Source organism: Acomys russatus, chromosome 4, assembly GCF_903995435.1.
Source record: "Acomys russatus chromosome 4, mAcoRus1.1, whole genome shotgun sequence".
NCBI lineage: Eukaryota > Metazoa > Chordata > Mammalia > Rodentia > Muridae > Acomys > Acomys russatus.
This window is the reverse complement of record NC_067140.1, coordinates 18,237,189-18,248,058: the sequence shown is the minus strand read 5'-3', so window position 1 is coordinate 18,248,058 and position 10,870 is coordinate 18,237,189.

The window sequence follows — 10,870 nt, the reverse complement described above, 5'->3', positions numbered from 1 at the left end:
GAATCTTGCATGGATCTATGCTTTCACTCCCTTCCTCCCATTTGTTCATCTTTTGCAAATATTTACTGCCCTTGAAGAACTGAACGTGGGGCCGGGATCAGTGGTGCACGCCTTTAATCCCAGGCAGGTGGATCTCTGTGAGTTCGAGGCCAGCCTGGTCTACAAAGTGAGTCCAGGACAGCCAAGGTTACACAGAGAAACCCTGTCTCGAAAAACCAAAACAAACAAACAAAAAAGTATAAGAAAAAAGAAGAAGAAGAAGAAGAAGAAGAAGAAGAAGAAGAAGAAGAAGAAGAAGAAGAAGAAGAAGAAGAAGAAGAAGAAAGACAGACAGACAGACAGACAAAACTAGAATGGAGCATGGCCAATTGGAAATGCCTGACTGGAGAGAGGCACTGGCACTTAGGTCTAGGCAGGAGTTGAGCGTACAGCCTTCAGTAGGACTCCCCCAAGATGGGCAGAAGAACAAGTGCATCCTAAAATTTGGGTTGAATAAACTCTTGGGTGCTGGGCCTGCCATCCCAACTTGGAAGGCTGAGACAGGAGAATCAAAGAGTCTAAGGTTAACCAAACTGAGCTGCACAGTAGACCAGCCCAACCAGGGTTAGTTGCATGGTTTTAAAACTCCAAACAAGAGCTGGGTATGTAGCTCTGTGGATGTGGTGCTCACCCTGCATGCATGAAGCCCTGAGTTCAATCCCCACAGCACCACATAAACTAAGCATGGTGGTGCATACTTGCAACCCTAGTGCTCAGATGGTAGATGTAAGAGGATCAAAGTTCAAGGCTATCCTCAGCCACACATTGAATTTGAGGCCATGTCTTGCCCCACCTGAGAAATTCATAGAACAGAATTGTGTTCATAATTATTTTCTTGTTTACTGTGTATTCTTCTCCATGGCACATTGGTTCCATGAAGTGCTCATGTGTAAGGGTGGAGGTCAGGGGTCAACTTCAGGTGTCATTCCTCAAGGGTCATCAAACTTGGCTTCTTGAGACAGGAGCTCTCACTGGAACCTGGGACTCACCAATGATCGTGTCTTGCCTGGCCAGTGAGTCCCAGGGACCCCTCCTGTCTCCTTAACACTGAGCTCACAAATAGGTACTACACACCCTGTGGATACTGAATATCTGACTTGCCAACTGAACTGTACCACCCTGGCCCTCAAATACTATCATCTCCTGTGGATATCTTCCTGCAAATTGCCTCAGATGTTTTTGGCTTCAAGACAGCTAAGACTTTTACTGTGTCTTACCTTTCAGTGTCCATGGTAAAATGCCTTAACAAAAGCAACTTAAGGGAGAAAGGGCTTGTTTATTTTTGCTCTTGGTCCAGTGGGGTCAGAGGTTAAGAGCACTCCCTCTGGCGTTCAAGGGCACCTGTATGCATATGGTGCACACATATGCATGCAGGTACTCACACATACACATAACATAAAAATAAAATAAGTCAGCCAAAATCAATCAATCAATCACAGCCAGGTGTGTTGGCATACAGCTTTAATCCTAGCACTTTGGAAGCAGAGCAGATGGGTCTCCATGATTTTGAAGCCAATCTGGTCTATGGATCCATTTCCAAGACAGCCAAGACTACACATGGAAACCCTGTATTGAAATCCCCAAAACAAGTAAGTAGATAATCCTTAGGACAAAAAAAAAAAAAAAAAAAAAAAAAAAAAAAGAAAGAAAGAAAGGAAGGCTGAGCATGGTGGCGTATGCCTTTAATCCCAGCACTTGGGAGGCAAAGGCAGGTAGATTGCTGTGAGTTTGAGGCCAGCCTGGTCTACAAAGTGAGTCTAGGACAGCCAAGGCTAGATAGAGAAACCCTGTAAAGAAAAAAACAACAAAACAAAACAAAAAAAACAAAAAAAAAACAAAAAAAAAAAAAAAAAAAAAAGAAAAGAAAAAGAAAGAAAGAAAAAGAAAAACCAAAAATAGCTGGGCATGGTGGCACACGCCTTTAATCCCAGCACTTGGGAGGCAGAGGCTGGTGGATCTTTCTGATTGGGAAGCCAGCCTGGTCTACAAAGTGAGTCTAGGACAGCCAAGTCTACACAGAGAAACCCTGTCTCAAAAACAACAACAAAAAAAGAATGTTCTTCAAATAAGTACATAAAAATTGAATTTAAAAACCATGCTTAACATTCTTCAAATGAAAGGAAAGAAAATTAAGAAAAAGGCCATGAGCCTAGTCACACTTGGGAGACAGAGGCAGGTGGAGCTCTGTGAGTTCGAGGCCAGCCTGGTCTACAAACCAAGTCCAGGACAGCCAAGGCCACACAGAGAGACCAGGTCTAAAAAACAAAATCCAAACAAAGGTAAAGAAGAAAAAAGAAGAGGAGGAGAAATGTGGATATAGCTTAGAATATTCAAGATTCCAAGTTCAATCCCTAGAGCTAAAGCATTACGTGTGCACACGCATGTATACAGACACATACAAACTCTGGAAGTTAAGGCAGTGAGAATTTTCTTTTTATTCTGTCTCCTGTTTTCTTCACCTGCTCCTTTTTGTCACCCCTACTTGTGTCCTCCTATACCCCCATTTCGGCAGCCTCTTCTCTCTTCCCCTCCTGCTGGGCTTTGGGGCTCCTGTGCACATGGGTGTGATTTTCCTTTGCCGATCTTACCAGACTAGGGCCTAGTCGTTTGTTTACTTGAGAGTCTGGGGTGGGTGTGGAGGAGGTTAAAAATCTTTCCACACATCAAAACAAAGGAAGGGCATTTTATATTCTCTTTCATGGCCAGCGATGGTCCTCTTCCCTAGCACAAGCCCCTCTTGAGTGTTTATGGACGGCCATGTGAACAATGGGTATTCTTTTCATATCAATTAACATTGTTAATTGTGGGGTCTGAGCTGTTCCACGTTTTGTGTGTCCAGCAGGGTCTTTGACAAGTTTATAGTCAATCATAATTTATATTGTAAAGAAAGGCAGACATTGAAGACAGTAAACTTGGGAGCATTCTGGGTTTCTGGCACTTTCATCTATGCTATAATGACAAAAACGTGGGCAATGACACAAATATCCTCCCCCCCTCCCCACCCCTTGATATCTTTAAAAGGCAAAGTTTGCAGTGGAGTGAAGGTGCCTCTTTGGGGTTTGGGTGACATTTGTGCCTTGTAGATAATCCAAAATGAGAGAAAAGAGGGGAAAAACAGTTGTGGGTAAGTGACAGTTGTGGGTGTCACTTACAAAATATATAAGAAGAGTTGTTTATGTAGAGTGTAAATGGAAAACATTTTACACACACACACACACACACACACACACACACACACACACACACACACACACACACACACACAAACTGATCAATGGAACCTTCAACTTGTTTTTGAAAAATCTATACATTTCCCTCTTGGCTAGTTACACAATCCACTAGTCGCCTGATAGGCATGTTTTGGGGATGATCCCAGTGGCTGGATCACTCAGCCAGAAGCTCTAGTCTTGCACAAGATCCCACAAAGAGAATACAGTAGGATTTCAGGGGGCGGTGATGCTCTAAAGGGCTATGAATCTATAAAATACCAATGGAGGCCAAGCCATAGGAACTTGGCTACATACTGTCCAAAGAAATGGCCAGGTGGTGGTGGTGCACACCTTTAATCCCAGCACTCAGGAGGCAGAGGGAGATCTCAGAGTTTCAGGACAACCAAGGCTACACAGAGAAACCCAGCCTCATACATCGTACATATAGACAGACATACATACATACAAAATAGAAACAAAGGAAAAGATAAGAGCCCTTGATTGCAGTGGAATTCTTCTGCCACCAGACATGTCCTCAGAAGAGGGTAAAACTGCAGGAACCACCAAGGCAAACTTAACAGGAGCCTGAGACACACCTAGAGAGCATGTGCACGGCATAGCCTGGGCTCATCAATGATATGTGACAAATTACCTGAAGAACAGGCTTCTCTCTTTCTCTTTCTCTCTCTCTCTCTCGTTTTTTCAAGACAGGGTTTCTCTGTGTAGCCTTGGCTGTCCTCTACTCACTCTGTAGACCAGGCTGGCCTCGAATTCACAGCGATCCGCCTGCCTCTGCCTCCTGAGCACTGGGATTAAAGGTATGTACCACCACCCCAAGCCATTCATCTCTTTTTAAATGAAGGGAAGAAAGAATCCTTTCTACCAAATTCATTCCTGCTTTTGTGTGTGTGTTTGCCTTTAAGAGTCCCTTGCTCTTCCTACTTAGCTAGCAGGGCCCTTAAATATTAGTTCTTTGAGGCAAGGTCTGACCTTATAACTGAAGCTAGCTGGAACTTACTAAGTACTCGTCTCAAACTCATAGGAATCCTCCTCCCTCGGGCTCTTGAGTGCTGGGATTACAGACAGGAGTCACCCTGACCAGTTTTCTGGAATATGTGTGAGAGATATGTGTATGCCTCTACCTCAATTTCTTTCCACTTTACAGTTTTTAAATTTTTATGTGATAGGTGTGAGGGTATCAGATCCCCTGGTACTGGAGTTAAAGACAGTTGTAAGGTGCCTTGTGAGTCCTGGGAATTGAACCCGGGTCCTCTGGAAGAGCAGCCAGTACTTTTAACCACTGAGCCATCTTATCAGCCCCTCCACTTACTTTTTAAAGATAGAGTCTCTTATTGAACCTTGAGCACATTAGGCCAGGCTGTCTGAGCCCCAGGAATCTTGTCTCTACCTTTCCAGCACTGGGGTATCAGATGTGTGCCAATGGATGCTGGGTATCTGGTGGTGGTGGGGGTCCTCTGCTCTGCTTGCATGGGTAATACTTTGCTAGCAGAGCCACCTCTCAGCTTAACTTTTTTTTTTTTAAAGAGCACAGTTGGAGGAGGGAAGGGGCTACGATTAGGATACAAAGTAAAGTGATTAAATAAATAAAAATTTTAAATACCCAAAAATCAAATACTAATTACGGTATAGTATTCACAATACATTTGACTCAGAAGCACCTATGTAAAACATAAAGACTTGTGCCATTATAAGTGTATTGCCCACCACCCAAAATCAAAACTGTTGCATAATTTTTTATGTATTTTAGTGGAAAAGGATATTATCATTTGTGTGATATAGCTTTGATGTATAGATTATTATATTGATATTTCAGCCTTAAGTATACATTGCAGATCATTTCTAATATCAAATTAACTCCTTTGTCTTAATCACTAATAAATTAAAGCTTGTGCTCAGAGAGAGAGAGAAAGGGAGAGAGAGAGGGAGAGGGAGAGAACACAGTTGGAGGCATCAATGCATCAGCCACAAAGACTCGGTGGAGCTCAAACTGTTCAATACAAACTTGGAATTGATGACGTGGCAACAAGCAGAGAGACACCGGGGAAGGGGGACACCAGAGAAAGCGTCCCCTTTACAATTAGCAAACCCTGCAGCCCTAAATCATTCCAGCAGGAAGTCTCTGTGCCAAGACTCTTGGAAAAGTGGGCATTTGGCAGCCTAGTAATGCATTCCCATTATGTTACAAGCCAGAGTTCTGAGCTGCTAACTCTATTGCTGCATCTTGCAGAGTGGAGGAATGCCTTCCAGGTTCTCAGCCAGCCATCTGGGGGATGATACCAAGTCCTTGGGACTCCATGGCTGCTCCTGCCAAGTCACACCTGGAATCTCCCAAATTAAAGCAGCAGTGGTCACCTGCCCAGTCCTTTGTGGCACAAGACTTACACACACAGAGAGAGAGAGAGAGAGAGAGAGAGAGAGAGAGAGAGAGAGAGAGAGAGAGAGAGAGAGAGAGAGAGAGAGAGAAGAAGAAGAAGAAGGAGGAGGAGGAGGAGGAGGAGGAGGAGGAGGAGGAGGAGGAGGAGGAGGAGGAGGGAGGGAGGGAGAGGGGGAGAGGGGGAGAGAGGGAGAGAGGGAGAGAGAGTGTTGTGGTCCTCCTTAGTTGTCTTGGGGATTGTCAAGCACTTAGTGCTTTTTTTTTTTTGGTTGGTCATTTGAGACAGCAGCCCAGGCTTGCCTTGACTCACACCATCCTTCTTCCTGCTCAGCCTCCCATGGGAGTAGCCTACTGTTTTAAGACAGGGTCTTTCTATTTATGTAATTCTATCTGTCTTACAATTTATTATGTAGACCAGGCTGGCCTTGAACTCACAGAAATACACCTGCCTCTGCCCCCTGAGTTCTGGAAGTTTGAGATAGAGTCTCACTACGCAAACCTTGGAACATGAAACCTGGTATATATCCCAGGCTGGCCTCAAAGTTGCAAGAGCCCCCCCCCCCAAAAAAAAGCCAAGAGTTTGAGACCAGTGTGGGAGTTCGCGGTGCAACTCTGCGATAGATATACAGATCATACCACAAGGCTGACCGACGTAGGAGGGTTTATTGGGGGAAAGGTATACAGAGACGGTCTCTGGGTACACATTAGGAAGAGAGAGAGAGAGGAGAATGGAGTGAGCCCTATTTAAAAAATGACCCAGGACATGGCGCAGAAAGTGCACGCATGGCTTAGGGGACCTGAATCCTGGCGGTTTGCAGTGACAAGCTTCCGATGATGGGGACGCGCTCCCGAAGAGGTCGACGAAGATGGCGATGCGCTCCGACGCGCTCCTGATGACGTAGTTTCGAGGTATCTCTGAGCTGCCTGTTTTCTCACGGTGCTCAGGGCCTTTGGGATGTCTGTTTCACTGCCTAATTACTAACAACCTGTGATCAGCCTGTCACATATCTTTAATTTTAGTACCTGGGAGGCAGAGGCAGGCAGATCTCTTTGAATTCAAGGCTAGTCTGGTCTACATAGTACCAGACCAGCCAGGGCCACATGGTAAGACTCCGTCTAAAACAACACGAAGACATCCTTAGATAAAAGCTTTACATGCCGTAACGCCATCATCAAATGCCTTTTGGTATAAGCACACAGTTTGGTGATTTCTAGCGCATCTCTACATTTGTCTAGCCACATAACAATTCAGTTTATAATTGTTCTTTTACTACCAATTATAACAAAACACACTTTCCGGGAAACTTCCCACCTGAGCTCCCCACCCCCAACCCCACGCCCGCAAGTGTGGTTTCAAAGTGTTGAGTGCATTCAACCTTTTAGACACACTTTAAAATTTTTTTTATTTATAGCCGGGCATGGTGGCGCATGCCTTTAATCCCAGCACTCACGAGGCAGAGGCAGGTGGATCCCTGTGAGTTCAAGACCAGCCTGGTCTACAAAGGGAGTCCAGGATAGCCAAGGCTACACAGAAAAAAAATGTCTCGAAAAACCAAAAAAAGAAAAGAAAAAAGAAAAAGAAAACAAAAAGAAACACACTCGATTCAGGCACAGGGAGCATTAGAAATTCAAGGCCAGTCAGGGCTATAGGAGACTTTTTTTCACGCACAAAAAGGGGGAGATGGGGGCTATGGGTGACCCTGGTTGCAGCTCTCACCTAGTATGTAAGAGGCCCTAGGTTCTACCTGTAGTACAGGAGGAGGAGGAAGAAGGGGGAGGGGGAGGAGGAGGAGGGGAGGGAGGAGGAGGGGAGGGAGGAGGAGGGGGGACTATAAGACTCTAACTGGGTCGTGTACATACAGAGAATAAAAAGGTTGCCAAAGTAAAGTGGGGTAACCATTCCCAAATTTGTTTCTGTGTTAAAGATAATTAAGAACTATTCATTTGAGCTCCGCATGGTGGCGCACGCCTTTAATCCCAGCACTAGGGAGGCAGAGGCAGGTGGATTGTTGTGATTTCAAGGCCAGCCCGGTCTATAAAGTGAGTCCAGGTCAGACAGGGCTATTACACAAAGAAACCCTATCTCACCCCCCCCCCCCCAAAGAAACTACTCATTTATCCAGACCCCTGTTCTTGCAAACCTGGACCTCTTTGCCTGGTTTAAATGACTCCCCATCTGCTCTCCACAAGGTCACTGCAGTCTCCTCTCTACAGCCTGCAGTACTGGTCCACTTAGTAGCCTCCAACTCACAGAGATCCATCCGTCTGTGTCTGTTCCCCAAGTGCTGGGATTACAGATGAGAGGCACTATGCCCGGCTTGAAGAATGCCCTTCCTTTTAAAGGCTGAGTAGTATTTCATTGTGCTTTATTCTGCATTGTGTTTATCTATTCATCCCTTGATGGACACTTGGGTTACTGCCACTGTAAGTATTGTAATTCAGCTATGAACATAGACATCCAAATCTATCTCTCTCTCTGTCTCTCTCTGTCTCTGTCTCTCTCTTTCTCTCTGTCTCTCTCCCCTCGCCCCTACTCATTGCTACTTCATATGATAATTCCACTTTTATTTTTTGGGAATTGCCAAGAGCTGCCTGTGATGCCTGCCTCATTTCACACACCCCTTCCTCTCTGATCACTGCCTTCAGCACTTTATCCTCAGGGTCCCTGGAGCCATCGCCATTGACTCATTATCATTATTGTGACTTGTGCATCCCGTTACTACAGCTAAGTAGAAAGGAGACAGTGGTGAGGCTGTCCACCCTGGCGGAGGCTGCAGTGCGAGAGGCAAACAAACAGACACACTCGTTCTTCTGCTTACAGTAAAGTGACAGACATGAGGAACTGCAGGATGCTGAAAGATATCAGAAATCAAGACTATAGGGCCTGGGCATGTGGCTTAGCTGCTGGAGTGCTTGCTCCAGGGTTAGTCCCCAGGACTGCTCAAATGGGGCATCGTGGTGCATGCCTGGTACCCTGGCACTTGGGAAATGGGAGCAGGAGAATCAGAACTTCACCGTCATCCTTGGCTATAAATTGAGTTGGGGGGGGGGGGTCAGTCTGCCTCAAATAAAACAAAAATACAAACAAGGGATGGCAAGATGATTTAGCTGCTAAAGATGCTTGCTGCCAAGCCTGACGCCTTGAGTTTGAGGCCAGGGACCCACATGGTAGAAGGAGAGAGCATTTGAGAATCCGGGGCAGGAAGATTGCCACAAATTTGAGGCCAGCCTGGGCTACATGAGACCCTGTCTCCCTCTCCACCTCCACCCCCCCCCAAAAAAAGAAATCTGTCCTAAATCTTGAACTATATAGTCTATGCCATAAAAGAAAAGAATCAGTCTTAGATTGTGAGCACTAAAGGAGGCAGGGCACACATACGTGACCTAATGTGAATGAAGGAAGGCTAGATTTAGGGAGGGATATGATGAAACGAGGGGGTGTGGGTGGGTGGGTGGGGGCTCGAGATCTACACATCTGGGCTGGAAAGTCCTTGAGTGCACAATTCTGCAATCATTGGTTGGTATTCAAAGTCACCCTCTTCTCTAGAGGGAAGCCAGCACTTGTGATCCTAGCACTTGAGGTCAGAAGGATGGCTGGCTCCATAGTGCATTGAATGTTAGCTTGGACTGCAGAGGACCCTGATCAACAAATAAACAAATAATTAACTAAATGTTCCCAAGGGAGATAAGAGCCTCGATGGCCCCAGGAATGAAATGGGATTAGGCGCCCCAAGTCTCTCTCTGAACAGTAGAGGTTTGGCACTCACAGACTGCTGAAAAACCCACCAGTTGTTAACTTTGTTGTACGGCTGAGAGCCAACCCTGAAAACAATAGGGCTTTACAAGCCCAGTCACAGAAGACATCCCCTTAAAATCCTGTCTCTTTCTCATATCTGGCCCCACCCAGGTCTTCTGGCTGCTTAAGGCATTCTAAGCCATTAAATAACACTTACCTTCTGCTCTTCGCCCTCTGTCGGCTTCGGCCCCTCTCCAGAGGCTTCTTCCATTTCTGTCTGCTGGTTCCTGCCTGTGGTCCACGAAATGGAGTCAGCTGATGAACATGGACTGTGCGTTGTAGTCATGGTGTCTCATGCCTGTAATCCAAGCATGTGTGTGTGTGAAGCTATGAGGACCAAAAGCTCAAGTCTATATGAGGCATTGTCTGTCTGTCGGCCTGGTTTTTTGTTTTTTGTTTTTTTTCAAGACAGGGTTTCTCTTTGTAGCCTTGCCTGTCCTGGACTCTCTTTGTAGACCAGGCTGGCCTCAAACTCACAGCAATCCACCTGCCTCTGCCTCCTGAGTGCTGGGATTAAAGGCGTTCGCCATCACGCCTGGCTGAGGCATTGTCTTGAAACAACCAAACCAAACCAAACCAAACCAAAAAAGAAAGAAAGAATACCCTATGGTCCTCTGCTTCCTCCTCCTAATTTGTCTTTTTCTTTTCTTTCTTTCTTTGAGCCGGGGACTTCCCTCAAACTTAAGACTTCCTACCTCAGCCTTCTGAAAATTATTATTATCATCATTATCCCATCATAACTGAAGTGGCCCAATGGTCCCACCTCATTCCAAGGCAGAGGTGACCGTGCTTCACCTATCACTAGTTAGATAAAGGAAAGAGCTCCGTTTACGTACGCAGTGTTTTCCTTAAAGGGGCTCATCTCTCTTGAGCTGTAAACTGTACATTCCTTTAGATTCGTGAGTTATTGCGCCTGCTCTGCTCTTCCCAGAAAGGTGTTGAGAATATCCGTAGATTAGCCAGAGTGAGCGAGAGAGCAGGTGTTGAGCTGCCTTCTGACTCAGTATCAGAATCTTAAAAGTGCTTATATGTAGCATGAAAAACGAATTCTCCCCTGCCAACCCCACCCTGGCCGGAAGGAGAGCTGCCTTACTTTGTTTTAGTTGCTGTGCTCTAAGTAATTCAGAGTGTGTTCCGGAAGAACGCCCAGAACGGGAAGTCATGCATTTCTTCTATAACGTCCTATCTGTAGCTAGCCATATCAAAATCGTGTCCCAGCTGCTCTAGCCAGCTTTAGGTTGTCCACAGGCGCAGGTGAACGTGCTCAAGAGGCCAGGCTCCCATTTCCCCTTCCTCCCTCACCAGCTTCTCAGAAACAGGAAACTTGACAAATACCTAATCAAGAAAACTCAAAGCACAGAGATGGAAGACTAGTATCTGCCCAGTCCCTTATAATGAAGGAAATCCACATATCCAGAGACCTCACAGGAA